At 58.9% G+C, this 24820-nt stretch overlaps 1 protein-coding gene across 3 annotated transcripts in view; it reads left to right on the top strand.

Moving 5' to 3' along the window:
* Window positions 1-24820, top strand: part of PRKCZ (protein kinase C zeta) — a 137600-nt gene that overhangs the window by 37480 nt on the left and 75300 nt on the right. The window lies entirely within an intron of this gene.

The following is a 24820-nucleotide window of genomic DNA, read 5'->3' as shown; positions in this document are numbered from 1 at the left end:
GTGCCAGGCGAACCCTGGGGCTTCTGTGTCTCTCCTACAACCTTTGCTCCCAAGGGTTTTTAATGATGCTCTTATTTTTGCATTAATTGGGTTGTATCCCATCACCTGGATGTGATTACCGAGAGGAGTATAGCAGGATACCCGAGTAGTATGTGTGCGATGCCAGCAGAAAGACGTGAAGAGAGTAAATGAATAACAGGTGGTTTTGCTCTGAAATGGACTTTTGGTGTGGGGTGGGGGGAGGTTAAAACCTTCCTGCTCCCCTAACCGGGTACCCACTAACAGAAAATGCCCGACTCTGGAAAGGAGTCCCCGGAGGCCCCTGAGGAGGACCAGCGTCTGGCCTGTCCGGGCACCGGGGGCAGCATCCAGGCCCTCGGGAGCCAGGCAGGTCACTGCCTGCACCCGGGGAAGCCTGGCTTCGAGGCTGGGAAGGCTGGGACGGCGTGAGGGACAGGCTGCTGGTGCCTGGCGCGTGCTGGCCGCCTGGACACTCGGTGAAGGCGGTCTTTGTTTTGATGGCGGCAGAGCCCATCCTGAATAGCGGCTTTCTCTGCTGTGTGGGTGGGGGCCTCGGGCTCGGATGCTGCCTGAGTTGGGGTTTTGGTTTTACAGTTTCCCACTCGTGTAACTTTAAGGAGGCCACTCAGCAGTGTCCGCACCTACCTGGCCCAGACTCCGCCTCCCTCATCTGGATAACGCCCAGCACACCTGACTCCGCCTCCCTCATCTGGATAACGCCCAGCACACCTGAGAAGAGGCACAGCTCTGCCCCCGTCTGGCCCTCATCCTCCTCACTCCTCCCTCCCCCTTGCCTGGACGGCGCGCCCCGTGGGGTCTGCACGCCCCTCCCTCCGCCTCCCTGTTCCTCCCCTGCAGTCTCAGCTCGGAGGCTGCCCCTTTCCATCGTGGGCTTCCTGGGAACCAAATCCCTCAGCTTTGGCCCTGGTTGCATCCTTAGGGCTGAAAATGGTGCCTGGGACCCAGCAGGGCTCCCTGGACATTTGCTGAACGTCCTCGAGTCCTTGAGTGAAGACGGCTGTGGCGAGTGATTGCCGCGTGACTCAGCCTCTCTATCCCATGCCCAGAGCGGCTTCCGGAGGTCCCAGAGCCCGGGCTCCAGGATGAGCCCAGCAGAGTCTTCCCGTAGACACCATCATCCTGTGTGGAATGTCACCTCTCCTTTCTAGGTCAGGCTGTGGGAGCTTCGGAGCCCGACCAAACCCAGGTCATGTGTGCACAGCTCAGCTGCCTGGAGGCCCCTCCCAGGCGGCGGCGTCTCTTCACTCACAGACTCCAGCTGGGGCTCAGTGCAACATAGCAAGACCCCATCTGAAAAAAACACAAATCAGTGTTTCTGGTTGTAAAAGCAACACATGTTGACTACAGAAAATTTGACCCATAGGGCAGGATGTCAGAAAAGCTCAAATTGCTCTCGCTTGTACTCCCTGGAGAGCCTGTCACTTTTGTTTTATTTTGTTTTGTTTTCCGAGAGCATATCGTTTTTAATTTCATTCTGGTCTTCTATACTGTTAGTTTTTATAGAAAATACTAGTGATACGAGGTTAGAATCCCTCCCTGTCATCAGCTAATAATAGCAGTAACAATGGTGCCAATTCTGTTCCGGGCTCATCGTTTCTTTTTAAAATGGTGGAGCTTACTGCAGTAGAGTTTTTTCCTTAGCCAGGGTCAGCTCTGGTTTTAGAACTCATTTCCCTGTTCGCGAGGTCCCTGGGCAGAGTTCCGCCGGGCGATGGCAGACGCCGATGAGGAAGGACCCAGAGGTCTCTGTTTCTGGGGGCTGCGTGGGTAGAAACGTGGGGGTGACGGTGTGAGCATGAGGATGCTCAGAGCTGGGAAGACTTGAGGGTCGGGGTTGGGGACAGAGACTTCCAGGAGGCAGGGCCGTCTCTGGTCCGTCGGGGTCTGCGTTCATTTGCTTCAGCCTCTGTGAGGAGGCACCACAAGGGGCGGCCTGTAAACAGGGACCCTGATTGCTCGAGATGCTGAAGGCGGGGACGTCCAGGCAAGGTACTGGCAGATTTGGTGCCTGGTAAGGACTGGTTCACAGCCAGAGCCTTCTCAGAGTCTTCTTCACGTGATAAAGGGGACGAACAAACACTCTGGGTCCCTTTGAAAAGCACTATTAATCCCATTCCGGAAGGCCACAACCTTACCACCTCTCGAAGGCCTCCTGACACCGTCGCCTGTGGGTGAGGATTTCAGCGTGTGAATTCGGTGGGACGTAAACACTCAGGTCACAGTGCTGGGGCCGCTGTAGCAACGTACCACAGAGGGCGGCTCACACGGCGGAACCCAATTCTCTCTCAGCTTGTGTGGTGATCCCAGCTACTCCGGAGGCTGCGGTGGAGGACCACTTGAGTGCAGGAGTTTGAATGTAGCCAGGGCAACATAGCGAGATCCCATTAAAAAAATCCAAACAAAAAGCTTTATTCTCTGTCTGGAGACCAGCGTCCAAGAGCTGGGTTTCGGCAGGGCTGGTTCCCGGAGGCCGTGAGGAGCCCGGGCCAGGCCTGTCCCCTTGGCTGGTGGAGCCGTCTCTTCTTCACCCGGGCCCTTCCTCCCCGTGCGGCCGTGTCCACGTTACCCTCTGTTATGAGAACAGCAGTTGTTTTGGATCTAAGTCTGCTGTAATGACCTCACTCACTTAACTGATTACATCTGCAGTGTCCTATGTGTAAATAAGGGCATGTTCTGAGCTCCTGGGGGTCAGGACGGCAGCTTGGATTCCGAGGGGATTCAGTTGCACTCCTGCAGAGGCCCTGGGGGCTGCACCTTGGCAAGGGGTTCCCATGGCCTGGCCAGTCTGCAGTCCTTGTGGTCAGCTGCACCCAGCCCTCCCGCAGAAGGGGCCCGTGCACCCATGGTTTTGTAGCGGTCAGGGGGCACCTGTTCAGAGGGCCCTGCTGACTGAGGGGCGTGGGCTCAGCACTGCCAGGGCCCGTGCCCTGTGTCCCCACAGGATGGTGCTGGCCGTCTCACCACTGAGGGGATGCCCCCCAGCCCCCTCACCCTCAGCTGCTCCTTCCAGGAGCTTAAGGCCCCTAAAATCTGCCCCGGTCCCTGGGGTCAGAGCCCACCCTGGGCTGGTTTTGAAGAAACACCGGTGCTTCTCCAAGGAGGCCCCGTGCACATGTAGGAATGAAGCCCTCGTCCTCCCACAGCGCGTGCCCCTCCTGCGCTGCGTGTGTGGTTTTGCTCATGGCACCTGGCGTGGGCGCCCTGGGAGCGGCAGCCGGGGGCGTCTCGGAGAGAGCCAGCGCAGGGGGGACCACACAATCTGGGAGGCCATGGATCCTGGTTGTGGGTTTTTGGTTTTAACATTTGGTTTACTTATTTTCAGACTTTTTTCCAAACAAATGATTTATCCATATTAATTTAGCTCTCCCTGTGGAATTTGTAGGACCTCAGTTTTCTTGACATTATGATCTAAGCAGATTATTGAACACACGTCTTAAATTTCATCTTTTAAAACTGCCAAATGTACCATCATATAGATGTGCTTTAATAAAGAGGTCAGAGAGCTGTGGCCCACTGTAGTTCTTGTTTGTTTTTTTGAGCTGGAGTCTCACTCTTGTTGCCCAGGCTGGAGTGCAGTGGTGCAATCTCGGTTCACTGCGACCTCCGCCTCCTGGGTTCAAGCAGTGCTCCTGCCTCAGCTTCCCAAGTAGCTGGGATCACAGGCGCTTGCCACCATGCCCGGCTAATTTTTGTATTTTTAGTAGAGACGGGTTGGGGTTTTACCACGTTGGCCAGGCTGGTCTCGAACTCCTGACCTCAGGTGATCTGCCCGTCTTGGCCTCCCAAAGTGCTGGGGTTATAGAAGTGAGCCACCGCGCCTGGCCTGTTTGTTTTTTAATTGTGGTAAAATACCTATAACATAAAATTCACCATTTTAACCATTTCTAAGTGTGTAGTTCAGTAAAGTAAATTCATGCTGCACAGCCAATCTCCAGAATTTCATCTTGCACAACAGAACCTCCGCACTCCCACCTGCAGCACGCAGGAGTTACGATGTCTCGGCGTCCTCGCTGACACTCCCGACTTTCTGTTCCTGGCCGTTCTCTTGGGGCGAGGCGGTGCCCAGTGTGGGTCTAGTTTGCCTCTCCCGGTGGTTGGTGATGTTGAGCCTCTCACGCCTGTGGCCACTTGTGTGTTGGCTTTGGAGAAACGTCTGCACGGGTCCTTTGCCCGTTCTGTAATTGAGTTCCTCGTTTCTGTGGTTGCGTTGTCCTGTGGGTGGTTGACCTGCACGCACCGTGTGAATTGATCCCACTTCTTCCATGCGGACCCACCGATTACCAGGTGGGAGCAGCAGGGGGCGTCCGAGGGCCCTGACCCCAGGCGGGAGGACAGATGCGCGTCCTGTGTCGGGGCCACATGGCCAGTGTTGGGGCCACGGAGTTGTGGGCAATTGTTTCTTTTCCTTTTACTTTCTTTGGTATCTTCCAAATCTTTATAAAATCTTTATAAAAATTATTTAAGGAGAAGACTCATGTAGAACGGAAAGCGTCGTGCCAGACAGTGCTTGGTACTTGCAAGAATGGCCGTGTCCCCAGGAGCCGGTGGACGAATCTGTCCTTGCTGCCACCCGTGCGGCCGCAGCGTGAGACAGGAGGGACCGGCAGGCATCGCGCTTCTCCCCTAGATACTCCGGCCATGCCAGCCGCCCCCTTGGCTCCGGCCCCGTCCATCCAGCCCCTTCCCAGGGCTTCGTCCCCTCACCCCCGCCGCCCTCCCCGTTTTCCTACGGGAGGCGAATCCTTGATGAGAGGAGGAGGCCGGGAACCCTGCCCCCTCTGTGTGAAGAGGAGGGCAGCCCCTGCTGCTTTGTAGGGAAACCCCGCCCAAGAGAAGCCCCAGCTCAGCAGGACGGAGCCCGGCGTTCCCGCCTCAGGGTGCCCAGAGAGGGCGGGGACACCCCGGCTGGGACAAAGTGCGCAGCTCTACCCCTGCTCTGAAATGCCCGGGACTTGGCCGCGCCCTCCCCCTTTTTCAGAGCAACCTGTGGGCCCTGGCAAGGATAGGCCTCAGGCAAAGGAAAACCACCCTCGTTTTCTTAGCTTTTAGATTTTAAAAGGAGCAGTGGGGCCAGGTGGACTTGAAGCTCTGTGGGTTTGTTTAAGGTATAAATTCATTGAGCTTGAAGACGTTGTACTTGGAAGTGAACAGAACACACATAATTTATTCATGGATTTTAGCTGGCCTGTTTTTGTACAAAGGGAGCTTTTAAATTTAATTATTTTTAAGCATTAGAGGATGGTGTATCCGAGGCAGCTGGAGGCCCTGGTCTTCACTGTGAGCAGGGAGGGCCCTCGGGACAGGGCTCGGGAGGAGGGGCTGGGTGGACCCCTGCAGGGCTGGAGGACACTGAGGGCCTCAGATCACCGCACAGTGGGCCCAGCTAGGGGGCGACCCTGAATTCCAGTCCCAGCGGACACATCTCTTTCCTTCAGCATAGAGGGCCCCAGGCCTCGGGCCCTGCCTCAGTTGCCTCCACGATGTCAGCTTCCAGGTGTGGGGACCGGGTGCCACCTCACCCCCCAGTTACACCCACACGAGGCCGCGGTGCCCAGTAGCACAGAGATGCCAACGTGATGGGTGATTTTCAACAGGAACTCAAGAGAAAAGTTCATGCCTGTGAGGACAGAGCTGCAGCTTTAGCCCTGAGAGCCCTGGCGGGAGAGGAGGCAGATGGCGAGGGCCCCACCGGCAGAGCTGCTGCCCTGAAAAGCACCTCCTCCTGGTGGACGCCAGGTGCGTGGTGTGGTCAGGTGTGGAGTGTGGGCCCGCTGGCCTCGCTGCTTCCTGCGTCCTGTTTACCACCCCTCACCCCCTGGCCCCAGCCTTGCTCTTGGGGGGCGGCTAGTGTCCTCTGGCCGCCCCGGGGCAGGTCAGACCGCCTGGGTGTGGAGTGGGGTGCTTGCCTTTTTCTGCCTGACCCTGCTTCGTGTGGGGACTCTGGGATGCTGTGACTTGGCTCTGGCCTGGTCCAGCCCCCAGTGTCCACTTCTCTGGAAGGTGAAAGGCAGGGTGGGGGTCTCCTTGATGTGGGACTGGAAGCTGCTCGGCCAGTCTCCCTGGAAAAGGCCCTGGTGACAGTCACTGCTCACTGCAGTGGCTGGTGCCCTCCTCAAAGGTGAGGGTGTCCGGGTGGCTGTTGGTGCAGGGCCGCTGGGACCTGTACCCTCTAAGTTGGGACTTCAGCCCCGCCTCTGCCCCCAAACGTGGTGGGCTGAGATGGGGGAGGCCCTTGGAAGGGCCCAGAGGAACCCCAGGGCCTCACAGAGGACGTGCTGTGTGCGGTGCCTCCTCCCTGCGGCCTGCCCCGCCTGTGCTTGGAGCTGCATCAGGCACAGCCTGCCTTGGCGGGCAGGGGACGAGCCGAGGATCCCTGCGTCGATGTGGAGGTCCGCGGCCGTCAGCGCTGAAGCCCTCGGCCGGGCACTAAGGGCTGAGTGGGGCCAGGGCAGAGGGAGCCAGGCCAGCAGCTCCAGGCCCGGGTGGAGGAAGTGCTGCCTGACACGTGTGTCTGCTCCCTGCGGCATGTCCACGGCGCCTGCCAGCCCACTTTGGGTGACCCTCCTGTTTGTCCTGTCCTAGCGCAGCCACATCCCTTGGGAACCTGCTTGTCTCTGGAACCATCTGCCTGATGCACAACCTCAGAGCCCTCCGTCGCCATCCCTCCCCCGTCCCGGGAGCAGCCCCCTCACTTCCACCTGTCTTGGACGGGAGCTGGAAGGGACATGGTTCCAGTCCTGCTGTGCCAAGCCTGGTGACCCGAGGGTACCCTCGGCCTCCCGGCCTCAACTCTTCTCCCACCATGACGGTGCCTGGGATGCTGTGTGGTGCCCGTGGGCAGTGGCGGAGGCAGTGGCCCCGGCTCGTTGAACCTTGGGCACTGCCCGTTCTGAGGCATCTGCTGTGGCCCTTGCCGTCTGGCTTCTCTGCTGGCTCTTTTGGCCTTGGATTCATTTCTGGAGCTGCAGAGTCACTTCTCTTAGAGCCTGGTTTTGGCCCTCTCTCTCCCGCCTATAAAAAGCCCTGCCCTGGATTCCCTGCTCCATGCCAGTTCTCTCCCTGCCCCCGCCGGCACGACACGGACACTGGTGCCCGAGTGACGCCTGTGGGTGATGCAGACACTGACTGTCACCCCAGCCCCCCATGTGCTGCTCCGCCACACCCCAGGCCCCGTAGTAGGGTGGTGGTTTGGGCAGCTGGGTTTGCTGGTCCCCTGGGAGTCCAAGCAACATCACTGGGTCCCAGGTATGCCGTCTCCCTGGGGCACCTGTGCTTCTGGTACCTAGGGTGGAGTCTGGTTGTCTCCTTTCCAGACCCTTCTAGGTCTGCGTTGGCCTGGCTGGTTTCCCTGAGGTTCCCTCTGTAGGGGAGGGCCTGCCCTCCTGGCAGGGGCCCTTGTGTGCATCCTGAGCTCACCGTGGTTTTGCAGGTGGCTGGGCAGTGGCGGGCAGAGCCCCATGCTGTCCTCTGCCTTTGAGGTGGGCACGGCACACGTGAGAGCTGAGCATTGGTGGAGGAGGCCACGACCAGTGCCCAGTGGTTGAGTCGCTGGTGCCCACCGAGGGCCCAGGGAGTGAGGGACCCCCTGAAGAGGTAGCTGGGAGCCAGACCCTCCTCCCATGGATGCCTTTTCAAGTCCCTGTCAGTTGTTCAGAGAAGAGGGGGAGGATTCGCGCTTTGCGTCAGATGCGTGTGTCCTGCATGGGTGGTGCCGGCCGGCTGTGCCCAAAGTCATGCCCTGCCCCTGTCTCCCGCAGCCTGGCGTGGGCTCACGTCCGTGTGCTTGTCCAGCCTCCGCTCGCCACAGCTCCCCTCCCCTCCTCTCCTTTTCCCTCCCCTCCTTTCCGCTCCCCTCCTCTCCCCTCCTCTCCCCTCCTTTCCGCTCCCCTCCTCTCCCCTCCTCTGCCCTCTGCTCCCCTCTCCTCCCTTCCCCTCCCGTCCCTTCCCCTCCCTTCTCTTTTCCCCTCCCTTCTCTTGCTTTCCCCTCCCCTCCTTTCCCCTCCCCTCCTTTCCCCTCCCCTCCTTTCCCCTCCCCTCCTTTCCCCTCCCCTCCTCTCCCCTCCTCTTCCCTCCCTTCCCCTCCCCTCCTCTTCCCTCCCTTCCCCTCCCCTCCTTTCCCCTCCCCTCACCTGTTTGACTCTGCTGTGCTGGGGGCCAGGGCAGGGCTGGCCCCTCACTCTGCTGAGTAAATGGGTGTGGGGGCCGGGCCTGTCTGGGGTCAGGGCAGCCAGGCAGGGTCTCCTGCAGGAGCAGGCGTAGTCCCAGGGAGCAGGCAGCTGCCTAGGAAGGCAGTCAAGCAGATGGGGACCTCGGCTGCCCCAAGACTGGCCCGGGGCTGGTCCTCCCTGCGTCTGGCCTCTGGGTGGGTGGTGGTGGCTTCCTTGTGACTTCATCCCTCCGATCGGGCAGGTGGTTTTGTGCAGTGTGTGCCTGGGAGGCGCACGGCAGCATGATCGGTCCCTGAGTGTCACGGCAGCATCAGAGGCCAGTTTGGCGTCTGGAGTAGCTGCCACCGAGAGCGGCCCAGCCGCCAGGCAGCTGGGAGCACAGGTGTCGGCATCCCACTGGGAGCACGGGTGAGGTGCCTCCCTTCTCTGGGCAGAGTTTCCCCAGATGGTGGTGTAGACGCCGGGAACGCGGTTGTACGGACTTCGTGAGGATCTAACACAGCAGTGTGTAAAAACACTCAGCGCCACGCGTGTCCTCGGTGGGCGCTCAGAGGCGGTTGTGAGCAGCGCAGATGCTGTTGGCCTAGTTCTGACAGGGTGGCCCAGGGGTCTCCCCATGGCGTGGCATGGACGGTGGCAGCTCCTGTGGTCATCACTGCCATGGTCCGGAGCAGCCCTGGGCTCTGCAGCAAGGCGGTGAATGTGGAGCTGAGCGGTCCGAATCAGGGTCTGGGTTGCTCGTTCAACTCAGGAACTTCCCCAGATTCCTGAGTTTTCCTCTAGCCGAAGTCAGGGGCAGCCAAGGGAAGGGTCAGCCAGCTCATCCAGACCTCGCTCTACAACGAATCTCCAGCCTGGGTTGCCATGAGGCACCCTGGGGAGGACTCAGGACGAGGCCCCTTGAGGCTGAACCTGAGACCTAGGAAACTCCAGGTGGGTCCTAACAGGGCTTGTCACTGAGCGCGGGCCTGGACACGGCCCTGTGGCGTCTCACCCACGGGCACCAGTCCCTATTGAGCAAGGTCCACGCAGCCCTTTGTTCTGGACAGAGCTGACGCTCAGGCCACAGACTCTGACTCCATTCTTCAGAGGCTTCATCGCCTGCACAGGAAGAGAGGCCTGGAGATACCAGGTTGTCTTGGGGCCACAGCTGGCCCTTGGCGTGGCTAGGGAGCAGCAAAGCGGTTCATTAGGACCAGGGCCGACCACACCAGTGTCCATGCCCAGAGGTTCTGGGTTCTGCCCTCTTGCTGTCGTCCGGTGCAGGCCACATGGCCACCTGGGAAGGCCTGGGTCGTCGTCATATTCCGAGTGTGACCAAGAGTTCAGGGGCCCAGGTACATTTCTGGGCCCCTCTCAGGGTCTTTGGAAAAGTCCAGAATGAGCTGGGCTGGTGGAGAATTCAGGAGGTGTGGCCGGTGCCCCCCTGTGCTCTCAGAAGCAGGGGTCACTGGCCAGAGGGCTGGGTGGCCGGGCGATCAACCCGAAGGCATTCCTTACCTGCCCTTGGACCCGGTGAGCCAGTGACTGGCGTAGGCTTTCAAACCTTTCAAACCACTTCTCCTGGAGCCCCGTGTTGTGTGCGTCCCTCAGCCCATGCACCCCGGAAGGCACGCCTCGCACCCAGCTGTAGAGCCCCATGTTGTGTGCACCCCCAGCCCATGCACCCCGGAAGGCACGCCTCGCACCGTGCTCCTGGTGGGGCCCGTGCCAGGGGGGCCCAGGCTCCTGGGGACAGTGGCCCAGGACTTGGGATGTTAGAAGTAAATTTTGGGTGCCGCAAAAGAAATAGCACTCGAACATAAATTTAATTTTCTCAGCAAGGCAATTTTACTTCTATAGAAGGGTGCGTCTTGCAGATGGAGCAATGGCGAGAGCACACCTGAACGAGGGAGGTGGAGGTCTCATCCTAACGCAGCCAGTCCCTGCTGCTGTGTGGTTCCCCTGTTGGCTAGGGTTGGACCGCACAGTCTAAGCTAATTCCGATTGGCTATTTTAAAGAGAGTAGCAGTACGAGCCGGAGTGGCGGGGTGAATAGTTCGACGGAAAGGATGATTACAGAACAGGTGACTCAGGATGACTAAGAACAGAGCAGGTGACAAGGATGACTAAGGTCAGAGCAGGTGACCAGGAGTGACTAAGGTGACCAGGGGTGACTAAGGACAGAGCAGGTGATAGAGGCTAGGCAGGGGTTGTTTACTGAAACTAGGGGCAAGGAGATGTAAAGTACAAGGAAGTTAAACTTTAGAATGAAGAACAAAGAATGGGGATGTAAACATACGGATACATTGCTTCTTTGGAGAGGAGCTCAGAATTCATTATACTTAACAATTTACAGGCTAAAAACCTTTGAAGAGGAATTTATTATGTTCTACAGGAGAGGTGCCGCTGGCCTGTGCCTTCTGCAGGGACAAGTAGTGGCTGTGGCCGGGAGGTGTTCGGCAGCTGTGCTTCAGCCCCGGCCCCAGCTCCAGCTCTTCGAGTTGCTGGCTTCTCTAAGGCCTGTCCTGAAGTGGCCTGGAGACTGCTGAGTTACTTCTGGAATCTGCACCGTGAAAGTGAAACCTCTGGACCATGATGTGAGGCTGGTGAGAGGGTGCCCTGCCGTCACCCCCAGCCTTGTAGAAAACTCATTCCTGTGGCCCTCTGGTTCTCACTCGGGACCAAATAGTGACGGTTTTTTGTTTGTTTTTGTTTTGTTTTGTTTTTTTAGACAGAGTCTCGCTCTGTCGCCCAGGCTGGAGTGCAGTGGCGTGATCTCGGCTCACTGCAAGCTCCACCTCTCGGGTTCACACCATTCTCCTGCCTCAGCCTCCCGAGTAGCTGGGACTACAGGCGCCCGCCACCACAGTTGGCTAATTTTTTGTATATTTAGTGGAGATGGGGTTTCACCATGTTAGCCAGGATGGTCTCGATTTCCTGACCTCGTGATCCACCCACCTCAACCTCCCAAAGTGCTGGGATGACAGGCGTGAGCCACCGCGCCGGGCCCAATAGTGATGTTTTTACTGCTCTGGGCCTGATCGCATGCACTGTTGTCTGTGCTGTGACTTCCGTCATTGTCTGTGCTGTGACTTCCGTCATTGTCTGTGCTGTGACTTCCGTCATTGTCTGTGCTGTGACTTCCGTTGTTGTCTGTGTTGCGACTTCTGTGGGATATTCGTTGGAGAAGGAGCCACACAGCTGTGTGGGACCCGGCACTCCTTCATCACCATCATCCAGGGCCATGGACACCCCCTCTCACAAGTCGCTGGGATGTGAAATTAGGGAATAAATGGGAATTTTCAGTGCGATGCAGCTGGCGCTAGGATCCTCCTCAGTGTGACGTCTGAGACCTTTTCCCAGCTGGAGCCCTGTCATTCATTCGTTCATTCATCCCATGCCAGGCTGGGCGGCTGCCAGAGGCACAATCCGGAACCGCCCCTTGCTAATGGGCGGACCAGTGAAAGCAAAGCGGGCTCACTGTGCAGACCGATGATTGACAGTTCCAGGGTGTGATGGACACAGGCGGCTGCCAGGAAGGAGCCCCTTCAGAAGCAGTGGGCGGGGTGGGGTGGGGAAGGCCGTGGGGAGGAGTGACTTCCAGATGAGGCCCACAGGACTGTACCCGGAAGGAGGGGGCAGCAAGGACCCTGTGGGCAGCCAGGGGCACGGCACAGGCTGTGGCTGTAGGTGTGGGTGGTGCCCAGGCATTGACAGAGGGGAGCTCACTGGACGGGGCAGCGTGGAGGTGAGGGTCGGGTGAGGGCCCCTCGGGAGCCCCTGGCCATGTTAGTTGCACATTTCATGACTCTTTAAGGAGTTAGTGAGGCCTGGGTGTGACCTATTTCCCGTTCCAATTAAACAGGTCATTAGTCCATGTCGTGCTAAAGCAGATCACTCGCAAGGAATGGAAAACCCTTGAAATACATTTTTTAAATCAGTGAAAGTGAGAAACCGATGCCTCTGTGGGAAAACACCAGACTCCGGGGTCTGCACCCTCAGAGCGATGAGCTGCGTCTCTTAGGGGTGACCTGAGGTCCCTGCTTTGAACCAGCTTATTGAAACTGGAAGCCATTTCTCGTCTTCTGTAAGAGCCTGCAGCCCCTGTCAGATGCCAGCCATTCCCCAGGTCTTGCTGACACTGTCATTAGGATTCCTATGAGGGCCAGTGGGGAGACAGCTCAGTCTCGGCCCTGCTTCCGACCCCACCACCACCCCCAAATGCATACTGCTGGCCTTTCCTGGGTTTAATTTTATTTTGCAGTGGTAGAGGTTGTTTTGCTAAAATTATTTCAAAATCTGCCTTGTGGAAAAACGCCCACGTCAGGGTGACCATCTGTGGCAACCGAGAATTCCTTGGAGGCAGCGTCTTCACCGCCCGGCTAAGCGGATGGCACAAGCTGCCAGCCAGACCTCTGTCTGTCCCTGCCCGGAGGCCCCAGCTGCCCCTTCCTCCCGGCACCTCCCTGATCTCTGGAGTCCAGGTTTTGTTCCCAAGGTCCTACCTTTGTATCTAAATGCTGTGTCCTCTCCCCAGACGATCTCCTCCAGGCACTGGCTCTCAGGGGCCAGCTCCCCATGGGCGATGATGTCTCTGATACAGGAACTTATGGGTAACTTGCAAGTTTGCACAGAAAGTGGAGCCCGTCTGTTCCTTCTGGGGTGTGCGAGTGGGGCCTCGGGGAGCAGGTGCAGGACAGGACACAGGAGGAACAGTTACAGCTGGTGGTGTGCAGTGAACAGCAGGGGTCACACCAGGTGGTGGCCCCCGTGGGACTGTCGAGGCCGGCCCAGCCCTGAGCAGGTGGGGTCTGCAGAGGCCTCGTGGGTTGGAGGAGACTTATTCAGAGGGAGTTTTGGTCTTGCTAGAAATTGCATGAGATGAAAGATGACATTTTAATTCTATCATTGAGGCATAGTCTTTTCAACACACCCCCTGAGGTGTGAGGGAGGCTGTCCCTATATGATGCGGTCCCCGCTCCTTCAGGCTGGGGCTCCTGGCCAGTTCATCTTTCGTCCTGTGTCTGACTTTCTCTATCATTTCTAAAATGACTAAGACAATTTATTTTGTAAAAAAAAAAAAAAAGGCGTTAAGATGATTCTACTTTGTAGAGGGATCCCAAGGGAGCGTCTCCTCTGGGACTGGCCCTGTCCCCCGTCTTGTTTTCCCTCCAAACGACATGTGAGTTCCCAACTCTTGATTTTAGTTCTGACAACTGGAGACTTTATTCCCATACCTTTTTAAAACTTTTTAAAAGGTTTAACTTCAAGGAGATACCATTCCTTTTGTGTATTTGGTTACTAAAGCTGTCTTGCATCTCAAATGTGATTTAAGAAATCAAGCAAAATGCACTGGCCACGTCCTCTCAGTAGGGGGAGGCCAGCGGGCATCTCCCCTCCTCGCCCCTTCTCTGGTGGGCTCACTGATGGCCCCCAGCCCTCCTTCCTTTCTTTCCCTTGAGTTTGTCCTCAGACTCCAGGGACAACCCCTGGTGCGAGACATCCTGTTGCTGATTTACTTGTTCTCTCATTTGTTTCTGTGTTTGTTCTGTTTCTTTCATTCATTCATTCATTCATTCATTCATACTCAGCTGCGGAGACCATCAGCCAGTCTGCGTTCGGCCTGTGTCTGCCACTGGCTGCAGGGCCCGGGGCAAAGGTCTTCAAGTGCCCTGGGCTTCAGTTCCCCTTCCTGGAGAATGAGGGTGGGAGAGCGCCTCCCCTGGGGGTTTGCGAAGATGACATGAGCCCGTGCATCCTGGGTCTGGACCGCATCTGATACTTGGCAGGTACTTAGCAGCAGGTACTGAGTGGACACACAGTGCTCCACAGCAAAGATGTGTGGCAGAGGCGTAGTGGATGCGTGATCGAGACGCACAGTAGACACGCAAGGATACACGGCAGAGATACGTGGTGGGTATATAATGGATACAGCGGGCGTGGTGGATTTATAACAGATACGTAGCAGATATGTGATAGAAACCAGGCATGCTAATGACAAGTCAGGAATGTCACAGAGGACTGTGTCTTCTGGGGGTCCTGGGGCCTTTTCACGAGGAAGGATTGCAGGTGGGGCTTTGGAAAAATTGTCCAATTTCCATCCCCTGTCTCCTTTCCCCGGTCACTGCTCCTACCCAGTAGCAGGTGGAGAAGGTGACTTCCATACTGGGGGCCAGGATCAGGAGCAGCCACATGCCAGAGCGGGTAGGCAGCCCCTGGTGCCTGCCTGGCCCTGCCCCGACCTCCACACCAGTTCAGCCCTGTGTCCTGCCCAGGATGGATGGGTGGGTAATTTATTGATTCATTCATTTCCAGGGTCTCGTGTGGGCTTTGTGAGGCCTAGTACACGTTTTTTATTGTGTTTTGTTTTGTTTTGTTTTGTTTTGTTTTGTTTTTGAGATGAAGTCTCGCTGTGCTGCCCAGGCTGGAGTGAACTGGTGCAATCTTGGCTCACTGCAAGCCCTGTCTCCCAAGTTCACACCATTCTCCTGCCTCAGCCTCCCGAGTAGCTGGGAGTACAGGCGCCCACCACCACGTCCCGCTAATTTTTTGTATTTTTAGTAGAGATGGGGTTTCACCGTGTTAGCCGGGATGGTCTCGATCTCCTGACCTCGTGATCCGCCCGCCTTGGCCTCCCAAAGTGCTAGGATTACAGGTGTGAGCCACCGTGCCCGGCCCTCGCTTTTGTTTGTTTTACTTTGTTATGAGTAATGATAGATTTCTAGAAACTTTGTGTATTTTTTTTCTCCACTTTATTTCAACTTTGTAGAAAGAGATCTAAAAATGCAAGTCTCCTCCCCCCACCCCCAACTCTCCTGCGTCACGGATTGGTTCAGAACCAGGAGACACAGGGCCCAGAAACCTAGGGGCTGGAGGGGCCTTACCCTTTGGACTCTGACTGTTTTTATATTCTGGCCCCTCCCCCCGTCTGTCTCTCTCTCAAGAGACAGGGTCTTGCTCTGTTGCCCAGGCTGGAGTACAGTGGTACAATCACGGCTCACTGCAGCCGGGCTCAAGCAAGCCTCCCACCTCAGCCTCGCAACTAGCTGGGACTTCAGGCGTGCACCACCACGCTTGGTTAATTTTTTATTTTTAGTAGAGTTGGGGGCCTTGATTTGTTACCCAGGCTGGTCTCGAATGCCCCAAGTGATTCTCCCACTTCGCCCGCCCAAAGTACTGGGAGCCACCACGCTGGGCTAGACTATGGGGTTTTTGGGGGGCAAGAATTGTACTCATATCTCTGTTTCCACAGTGGGTCTTACACTGTGGACAAACAGCAGCTGATGTTCTCACCCGGCCTTGTTCTAAGAGGACTCCAGAAAGCAAGTCGTAGCCCCAGTGACTGGGAAAGGCTTCCCCGGGAGAGCGGCCGACACAGCTGCCGCAGTTGTAAGGGTTTATTTATCAAGACCGATTTATTTATCATTTCAAGACACAGTTACACAGAGTGTGGGGTGCAGTGGCCGGTGCTAAGCAGCCGGATGGTTCATCAGCAGCCGGCATGTCCAGTGGTGCGTGTGCCTCGGGAAGGCCTGGGAGGGGGACGCAGGTGCTCCGCAGGGAAAGCTGCCCCCACCCCAGCCCAAAGAAGCCCCCCAAGCTCCATCAGTCATGCAGTCATGTACTTTTCCTCAGCACAAACCCCGCTTCCTTGAAGAGAAGCGTGAGGCTGGGCACGGTGGCGCGTGTCTGTGGGCCTAGCTACGAGGGAGGATTGCTTGAGCCCAGGAGGTCGAGGCTGCAGGGCTGTGATTGCAACACTGCACTCTGGCCTGGGCAACAGAGAGAGAGAGGACTGTCTAGAAGGGAAAACAGGGATAGCAAAGTAGATGGAAGGAAGGGCCTCTGGGGCGGCGGGTGAGTGCTGGCCGCTCCCCTCTCCACATGCTGCTGTGGTCTCTGGGGGCTGCACCTGAGGCAGCAGTGGGAGGAGACCCGTTTAAACACCTCCTGGCCTGGACACCAGCTGTTCACTTGTAATCACCGGTCACCCTGAAGAGATGGGATGGACCCCTGCCCAAAATTTGGCTCAGGTGCCCACACAGATGACAGCACCGCACGCAGACGGGAGGGAGCTTCTCACCACATAATGAGGTTTTTCTGGGGAGAGCAGGGGAGGGGGGTCTTCCAGGATGGTCCAGAAAGGTCTTGAGCGCGCCTGTAACGAGACTGTCTCGGTTTCCATGGTGGCTCTGGGGCAAGGCGGGGTGAGCAGGGGCTGGGGCTTGCAGGGTTTGAACTTTCCCCAGGGCCCTCATCACCTCACTGGGATGTGGGCGGGAGGGGAGCGGGTCGTCTCAAACACCTCCAGCAGTCGAACATCAAAAAGGGGGTCCAACTCTTGGTTGCGATTTCGTTGGCTGAAGCCTGGACTCCTAGCCCCACGGGCTGAGGGAAGGTTACGGCTGGTGGTTGGATAGACGCCAGTGCTTGCCCCAGAGCTGCAGGGGAAGAAGGTGGCCTGAACCTCAGGGCCTCTGTGTCCAGTTCAGGGGCCAGTACAGCAGCATCGGTCTGCGAGGGGTATGTGTTCTAGAGGAGTGAGGGGACAGACAGGGGAGCCCCAGAGGCATCCAGTGGCGCGAGTGGTGGGAAGGGCCCTAAGAGGGGAGGCTGGGAGGGGACAATCCCAGGTGGCAGGGGATGGCCGCGATGAGGCCCTGGGGTGGAGCCCAGGCAGGGAGCATCCAGGGGAAGCCAGCGTGGGTGGGGACTGGGAGGAGAGAGGGAGGCTGGGCCTGCCCTGGCGAGGGGTGGTCAGAACATCGCTCGGTGCCAGACAGGCAGGACGCAGCGGGCTGGCCTGCGGGGCTCACTGCTGCCCCCGGGGCCGAGCACGAAAGGGAGAGTTGGAGGGCGCTTCCTCGCCGGGTGTTGCGGTGTGAGCGGGGACTGGTGAGTGTGTGCTGTCTTCAGAGAGAGAAGAGCAGTTTTCAGGGTGAGTAGCCTTTATTCTTCACACCTCATTACACAGCACCCAGGCCTTTTATTCAGGAGGGCGCGGCCGGCCTCACCCCGACAGCCACCCTGGCTCGTTGACCTTGATCTGTGACAGCTCCCCTGTGAGTTCAGACTTCTCAAGGACACTTGCATAGCCAACATTGTTGAGAACGAGTAACCCCTTATCACAGCACACGTCTGTCGTGCCATGAAGCAATTTCCCATCCCTGTGGCTTTGAAGGCATAAGTCACTGCGTCATGGCCATGCTGTTCCTTCCAAACCTGCTCGTCAGGAGACAGCTCTTGCGCTGTGTACCGGCACTGCCGCCCAGCAGGTGACCCCAGCAGCTGGTTTGTCCCTGCCCGGGGGTGAGGGCCTGCAGGGTGTTTGTAGACGCAACTCTTGAAAGGCCCTGAGGTTGGGGCTTGGTCATGAGGGTGCCCGGGGCCCATCCGGGAGTAGAAGTAAGTGCACTAGGCATTTGGCCGAGGGTCACGTTAGGCCTTATTTATTTATTTTTTGAGACAGTCTCACTCTTTTGCCCGGGCTGGAGTGCAGTGGCGTGATCTCAGCTCACTGCAACCTTCGCCTCCCGGGTTCAAGCGATTCTCTTGCCTCGGCCTCCCGAGTAGCTGGGATTACAGGCACCTGCCACTATGCGCAGCTAATTTTTGTATTTTTAGTAGAGACGGGGTTTCACCATGTTGGCCAGGCCGGTCTCAAACTCCTGACCTCAAGTGGTCCACCCACCTCAGCCTCCCAAAGTGCTGGGATTACAGGCATGAGCTGCCACTCCTGGCCAGGTCTTTTTTCAAATAAATGTCTAAGCAAAATGAATTTGGGGTGAAGTAGTCACAGAGCTGTCAGGAGGAGCAGGGTGGCTGCGTGCCCCTGGGAGCTGCTGTGGGTGATGACCAGGTGATGCCGGGAAGGTCACTTTCAGACACATAGTTGTCATCGTCGGATGAGAATTATTCTCAGGTCTCGGGTGGGAGGGGCTGCCCACCAGGCCTGGATGAGGCCCCACCCCCCAACACACACATGCTGGGACCACGAGTGGCACCCCCTGAGGATGAGGGGGTTCCTGCGTTTGTGCCCTGTGTGGGAGGTGCCACCTCATTTGCATGTGGCCCTTCCGCGTCTCCTGGCCATGCCAGACAGGTCCTCAGGATGGTTGGGAAATGAGGGCCTCGCCCAGGACTTCGATGGGGCGTCCCCCCAGCCCCCTGTGACTGATGGAGCAGCCTCACATTTCGTGGACACAAAGCCCCCTAGAGCCAGGGAAGGACAGGGCCGGACCCAGAGCCAGGGAAGGGAGGTGGAGCTCCAGCCAAGGCATCCAAACATCAAAAGGCAGAACTGAGCGGCTTGGTACTTGAAAAGTTTTTATTAGGAAAAATGCCAAACTGACAGAAGTAGAGAGAATTACATAGTGAGGCCTCGTGCACACCCTGCCTGGCTCCTGGCAACCTGCACCCCAGCCAATACCTGTGACTCTCAGCAAGACCTTGCAGTGGGCGAGGACCTCCACACGTGTCGCCAGGCCAGGCGACTCTCAGCAAGCCCCTCCAGTGGGCGAGGACCTCCACGCGTTGTCACCAGGCCGGGTGACTCTTCAGCAAGCCCCTCCAGTGGGCAAGGACCTCCGCACATGTCACCAGGCCAGGTAACACTCAGCAAGCCCCTCCGGTGGGCGAGGACCTCCACAGGTGTCACCAGGCCAGGTGACTCTTCAGCAAGCCCCTCCACACGTGTCACCAGGCCAGGTGACTCTTCAGCAAGCCCCTCCGGTGGGCAGGGACCTCCGCCCGTGTCACCAGGCCAGGTGACTCTTCAGCAAGCCCCTCCACGCATGTCACCAGGCCAGGTGACTCTTCAGCAAGCCCCTCCGGTGGGCAGGGACCTCCGCCCGTGTCACCAGGCCAGGTGACTCTTCAGCAAGCCCCTCCACGCGTGTCACCAGGCCAGGTGACTCTTCAGCAAGCCCCTCCGGTGGGCGAGGACCTCCACACGTGTCACCAGGCCAAGTGACTCTTCAGCAAGCCCCTCCGGTGGGCGAGGACCTCCATGCGTGTCACCAGGCCAGGTGACTCTTCAGCAAGCCCCTCCACGCGTGTCACCAGGCCAGGTGACTCTTCAGCAAGCCCCTCCACGCGTGTCACCAGGCCAGGTGACTCTTCAGCAAGCCCCTCGGGTGGGCGAGGACCTCCACACGTGTCACCAGGCCAGGTGACTCTTCAGCAAGCCCCTCCACGCGTGTCACCAGGCCAGGTGACTCTTCAGCAAGCCCCTCGGGTGGGCGAGGACCTCCACGCATGTCACCAGGCCGGGTGACTCAGCAAGCCCCTCTGGTGGGCGAGGACCTCCACGCGTGTCACCAGGCCAGGTGACTCTTCAGCAAGCCCCTCCGGTGGGCGAGGACCTCCGCACGTGTCTCCAGAGGCCAAAGCAGAAGAAAACGTTAGCACAGGAGTCACTTGACTTCACCAAACGCAGCCAGGATTGCGGTTTCTCCGGCTTGGCTGTCTCAGCTGTTTAAGAGAGTTCGTGCTTTTGAGATCAAAGTTAAAAGAAGGCCTTTGCCTCGCAGGGCCTGCTCTGCCTCCCCCGTGTTTCCTCGGGGTTCTGCATCTGTGACCGGGGTGCGGAGCACTGGTGCGCAGGTCTCTGTCTCGTGATTCGTGTAACAGTGAGTGCTGCCTGCACCAACAGCCGGCTGCCTTCCGTGGCCGTGTGGGCTCCTGTGCGGAGGCCGCCCCTCTCCCTGGCCAAGCAACACTGAGACAGGATTGCGTCCTCCCTCTCCTGAGGCAGGTCCTGCTCCAGACCTGCTTTTTTCCCGCACGTCACGTGTCCTGAGACCCCTCTGTGGATGCGTCCTCTCTCCTTCCACGGCCGCACGCACTCCCGTGCCTGTTGGGCTGGGCTGACTGATGCATGTAGGGGCTCTGTCCCATCTTTTTCAACTACAGATGGAGCTGCGGTGGGAAAACGTGTGCAGATACCTCCCATTTTACTTTTGTGCTGGGGCTTTTTTGGGATCAGTTCCTAGAAGTAGGGGACTGGGTGAAAGGCTGATCACCCTCAGACACCGAACCCCTGGAGGAAACACAGGGAGGGAGGCTGAGCCCTGCGAGGTGCAGGCCTTCTTTTAACACTGACCTTGGGTTCTCAGGACTGCTGAAATCCCCTCTACCCGGGCTGTGCCTCTCCGGCCTGTGCCTCTCCGGCCCTTCGGCAGTGTCGAGGGAGCCCCCAACACCCAGCAGTGTCCAGGGATTCCCCCCAGGGCAGTGTCGAGGGAGCCCCCAACACCCCGGCAGTGTCCAAGGATTCCCCCCAGGGCAGTGTCGGGAGCCCCCCAACCCCGGCAGTGTCAAGGGAGCCCCTGGCAGTGTCAAGGGAGCCCCCCGACAGTGTCAAGGGAGCCCCCCAGCCCCGGCAATGTCAAGGGAGCCTGCCTCCGTGGGGTGCTGCCAGCCTTAGGCCTGGGCCAGTCGGGGTGGTTGGACGCCTGTTCTGGGGGTAGAGAAGTCAGGTAGCCCAGGGCCTGCACTCTCAATAGACCTTCAGAGAAAAGGCATCGAGGTAAATGCCGCACTCGAGTCCCCGTGTGATCTCTGGGTGGGGCCATGATCCTCCTGGGCACTGGTCCAAGCGCGTGGTGAGGCCGTCCTCTCCTGCAGAACCCCGGCCTCTTCACCCCTGCCCGCTCACCTATTCTGTCCTGCTCACCTCCTCCAGGAAGCCTGCCTGGCCTTCTCCATGCTGATGGGCATGGCCCCTTGTCCCTGCAGCCATGCATTGACCTCCGTGGCTCCTGGAGGCCGGGCCACGTCCTCATCCCCTCTGGGTGAGTGAGAGGCACAGCCTGGGTGCGTGGGGCCGTGGCGGCTCCGAGGCGCCACCGCTGTGTCCTCTCATGAGTGGGTGCCATCCGGGTCTGTCCTGGGCTGGCTGCAAGGAGGAGGTTGGCCTCGTGCGGCCATGTGCGTGACAGTGGAGATATCGCCAGCCTCCTGCTTGCACAGCTGACGGCAGCCCCTCTCTCTCCAGCCATGTCCCCAGGACTCTTGAGTAGTTGGCCTGGTGGCCGCGGGAGAAGCAGGCCCCGAGTTCCCAGGGCTGTGAGCGAGGCTGTCTGATGTGCCCCCTGGTCACCACCCCCTGCCTGTCCGTCTTGCCTGGGCAGATGGAGGTGGATGAACTTTCTGCGGCCGCTGTAACGGTGGCCGCCACTGGGGGGCTTAAAGCAACACGCATTTGTTAGCTCAGCAGTCTGGAGGGTGCGAGTCCAGATGGAGCTCACTGGGCCAAATTTAGTCAAAGCACCAGCTGGGCGGGTTCTTTCTGGGGGCTCCAGGGAGACCCCGTTTCCCGCCTTCTCCGGCATCTGAAGCCGCCTGCCCCTTGGTGCAGCCCTGAGTCACCCCAGCCTCTGCCTCCGTCTCACGTCACCGCCTCTGATACAGCCGCCCCCCCATCCCTCTTGTGAGGACCCCGCAATGACGTGGGCCCACCCAGATCATCCAGGAACATCTCCCCATCCCCACGTCCTTCACTTCATCGTCTGCAAAGTCCCGTATGCCACGGAAGGTGACACAGTCTTGGGTCCCGGGACTTGCATGTGGGGCTGTCTGGGTTTTGCACAGCTGACCATGGGTGCTTCCGGATGCTTGGCATTGGAGGTTTCTGTCCTCTGCTGGAAGGATTCCTGGAGTGAGGGCAGCAGAGGGCACCCAGATGGAGGCACTGCCGGACGCGCAGGGGCGATGGTCGGGGGGCGCCTGGGAGCCACCTTCCCTTGTCTCTGGGGGGTGACCCTTGACCTTGGTGGCCTCAGTTTTCTCATCTGTAAAGTGGTGCACACGATACCTGCTCCGTCCTCCTCACTGAATTGTCCTGAGATCAGGTGTGGTTGTGAATATTAAACATGCGGATTGCAACCCTAGACAGAGCTCCATTGGACGGTTGAGCAGATGCAGCCAGGTGTGGGTCCGGCTGTGGGCGGAGGGGGTCACACGGGGCCGAGTGGCTACAGCGAGAGTCCATAGGACATGGAGAGTCCCGGCCGTGGTAAGGACACGGGGTTGCGGCAGCTCACACCCACTGCAGTGTCCGGAAGGCGGTGCTAGGTCCACCTCATTTACGGGGTCGGGCTCTCATTCTCCCCATTTTATAGCCCAGCCTGCGGAGGCAGGTGAGGTCCAGGCCATGGGCCTGTGGGCCGTGCCACGTCGCTCAGATTTTGTGGTGTCGGTGGTGGGAGCCGCCGGGGAAAGCCGTCATCCCGGAGCCGGGCGAGAGAGGGCCAGGGCAGTGGGGTGGACGCCAGAAATGTCCAGTAGCAGAATTGCCAGACCTGGCCATTGGCTGGGGTGTTGAGGGAGACGTCTCCAGGGATGTCCAGTGTCTCCCAGTCTGGGCAAGTGGAGGAGCCGGCCAGCATGGGCCATTTCATCGGGGCCCTCCCTGGGGGCAGCCAAGGACCTAAAACCAATGGGTCCCAACCAAGAGGATCCCAGAGGCGAGAAACAGAACGGCCAGGGCTGAATCCGGCTCCAGCGGGGGCCCCGGGCGTGATCAGAGCAGGCAGGACCTTTCTTCTCCTCTGCAGCTCCGGCACTGGCTTCCTCCGTTCAGGCTTCATCCCCGGTCAGGGGGCTCCTGGTCCCGTGGCAGCCCCGTGGCTCCTGGGTCGCAGCTTCATGGGGGAAACAGAGACTCTTCTGGTACCAGGGTCCCCCGAGTCCACTGGGCCCGAAGGGGGAAACGGAGACTCCTCTGGTACCAGGGTCCCCTGAGTCTCCGGAGTCCCCCGAGTCCATTGAGTCCACTGGGCCCGAAGGGGGAAAGAGACTCCTCTGGTACGAAGGTCCCCCGAGTCCCTGGAGTCCCCTGAGTCCACTGGGCCCTCAACACCTTTGGGTCAGTTGTCCACCCTCACACCATCGCTGGCCCAGGGAATGGGGGTTTGGATCGGCCTTGGTGACTGTGGGCCTCTGCCTGAAACCCTGTGAGTGTGGGTGGGGTGGGCTGGGTCCTGAGGGAGCTGGGAGCAGCGGAGTGAATGGGGCTGGGGTGGGGCTGGTGACAGTGGAGTCCCTGTGGGGGGCAGGGCTGGTGGACAGTAGAGTCCCTGTAGGGGCTGGTGACAGTGGACTCTGTGGGGCCAGGGTGGGGCTGGTGGATGGTGTAGTCCCTGAGAGACCGAGCCGGAAGGTGAGGGACTGGAAGCTTGCACACGTCCCTGCGGCCTTCCCCTCGGGTGCGAGGCCTGCCATCCTGAGCTCCCCCACCCTACCCCGTGCCCGCCCTGAGGGCGGGACCCAGGCCAGTTCACACAGCATGGCGAGGTCAGGGCTCAGGGTGGAAGGCAGGAGGAAAGTTGGGCCTGCTGCACCCGTGGGTGTTGCGGCAGGGAAGGCGAGGAGGAGCCGAGGTGGGTGCTGGGAGCTGTGGGGCTGGCTGTGCGTGTTGGGCCTAACTTGGGCTGAGCTGAGGTTACCTAGCCCTCAGGAGGGTGCTGTGGGAAAAGAAGAGGCAGAGAAGGTGTCTTTGGACCACTTAGGGGACGGGGAGGGAACCCCACGGCAACTGTGAAGGTCTGGGGCACAGCCAGGGAGGGTCCCAGGTTGACAGGGACAGGCCGGGGGAGGGAGTGCAACATGGAGGCCTGGGGCTGACCCTCCGAGAAGTGATGGGCAGGATGAGGGGGCCAGAGGGATCACGCAACAAGGGGTGCACCTTGGCGGTCTGGGTGTCGCCGGAGAAGCTGGTTGTCCGGACTCAAGAGACGGACAGGGAGGGGCTGGGGTTAGGGAAGCGTGTGTGGCAGGGGGAGGAAGGGAGCCTGGGCCTCTTTCCTGACGGGGGGGACACTGGTTGCCGGGTCACCTGGCATTGGGAGCTGTCCCCTGCCTGCTGCACCCCGCCTGCCATTGTTGGAGTTCTTCGGTCTGGGCTGGTCTGGATGAGTAACTGGCGGGGCTGCTGCCGGCCTGGACTCAGGACCCTCACCCTCCAGCCCGCACCCTCGACTCCCCGCCAGCCAGACCCTCTGTCCTGGTGTGGACAGCACCCACATCCTGGCTCCACCCTTGTTTCTTGCCCTTTGACCTACAGCCTCAGGACGTGCAGGAGGGAGGTACGTAGGCACTTGTGGGTCCGGCCTCCTGACCGACCGTCCATCCACCACCAGACTTCTGGATGTTCACCCATGTGGGAGAGACGGGTGTCGGGGAAGGGACCACGGGGAAGGGCAGTGCCGTGTGCCAGCCTCCCAGTTGGCGCCTTCCTTTCACCTTAGTCGTCTTCGAGGCGATGTTTCCTCGGGACAAGTCATTTTCATGAATCTGCTGTAAAACGTCTCCCAAAGTCCAAGTGTTTCCCAAACTGAGTGAAAATCGCTGCAGAATGTGGTTTCCAGCAGAGCTTTTCCCCTCTCCTTCCTTCACCTCTGCCTGGGTTACAGGGTGCGGGTTCCAGGAGTCTGCCTAGAAGGCAAAAAACAGGCTTTGCTTAGAATCCCCTAAATTGCTCATAAAACACAGTGTTTGAGGTTTATGTGTAGACAGGATCCTTATGTGGGTTAAGCTGAGGCCCCTGCCCCAGTGACACAGAGGCCTCAAACGGCACAGCGCACCTTCTGTCCGAAGCAGCCGGCGAGGCGGCCCGCGAACCTCTG

The sequence above is a fragment of the Pan paniscus genome, chromosome 1, assembly GCF_029289425.2.
Source record: "Pan paniscus chromosome 1, NHGRI_mPanPan1-v2.0_pri, whole genome shotgun sequence".
NCBI classification, from domain to species: Eukaryota; Metazoa; Chordata; class Mammalia; order Primates; family Hominidae; genus Pan; species Pan paniscus.
This window is presented reverse-complemented; position numbering and strand designations above follow the sequence as displayed.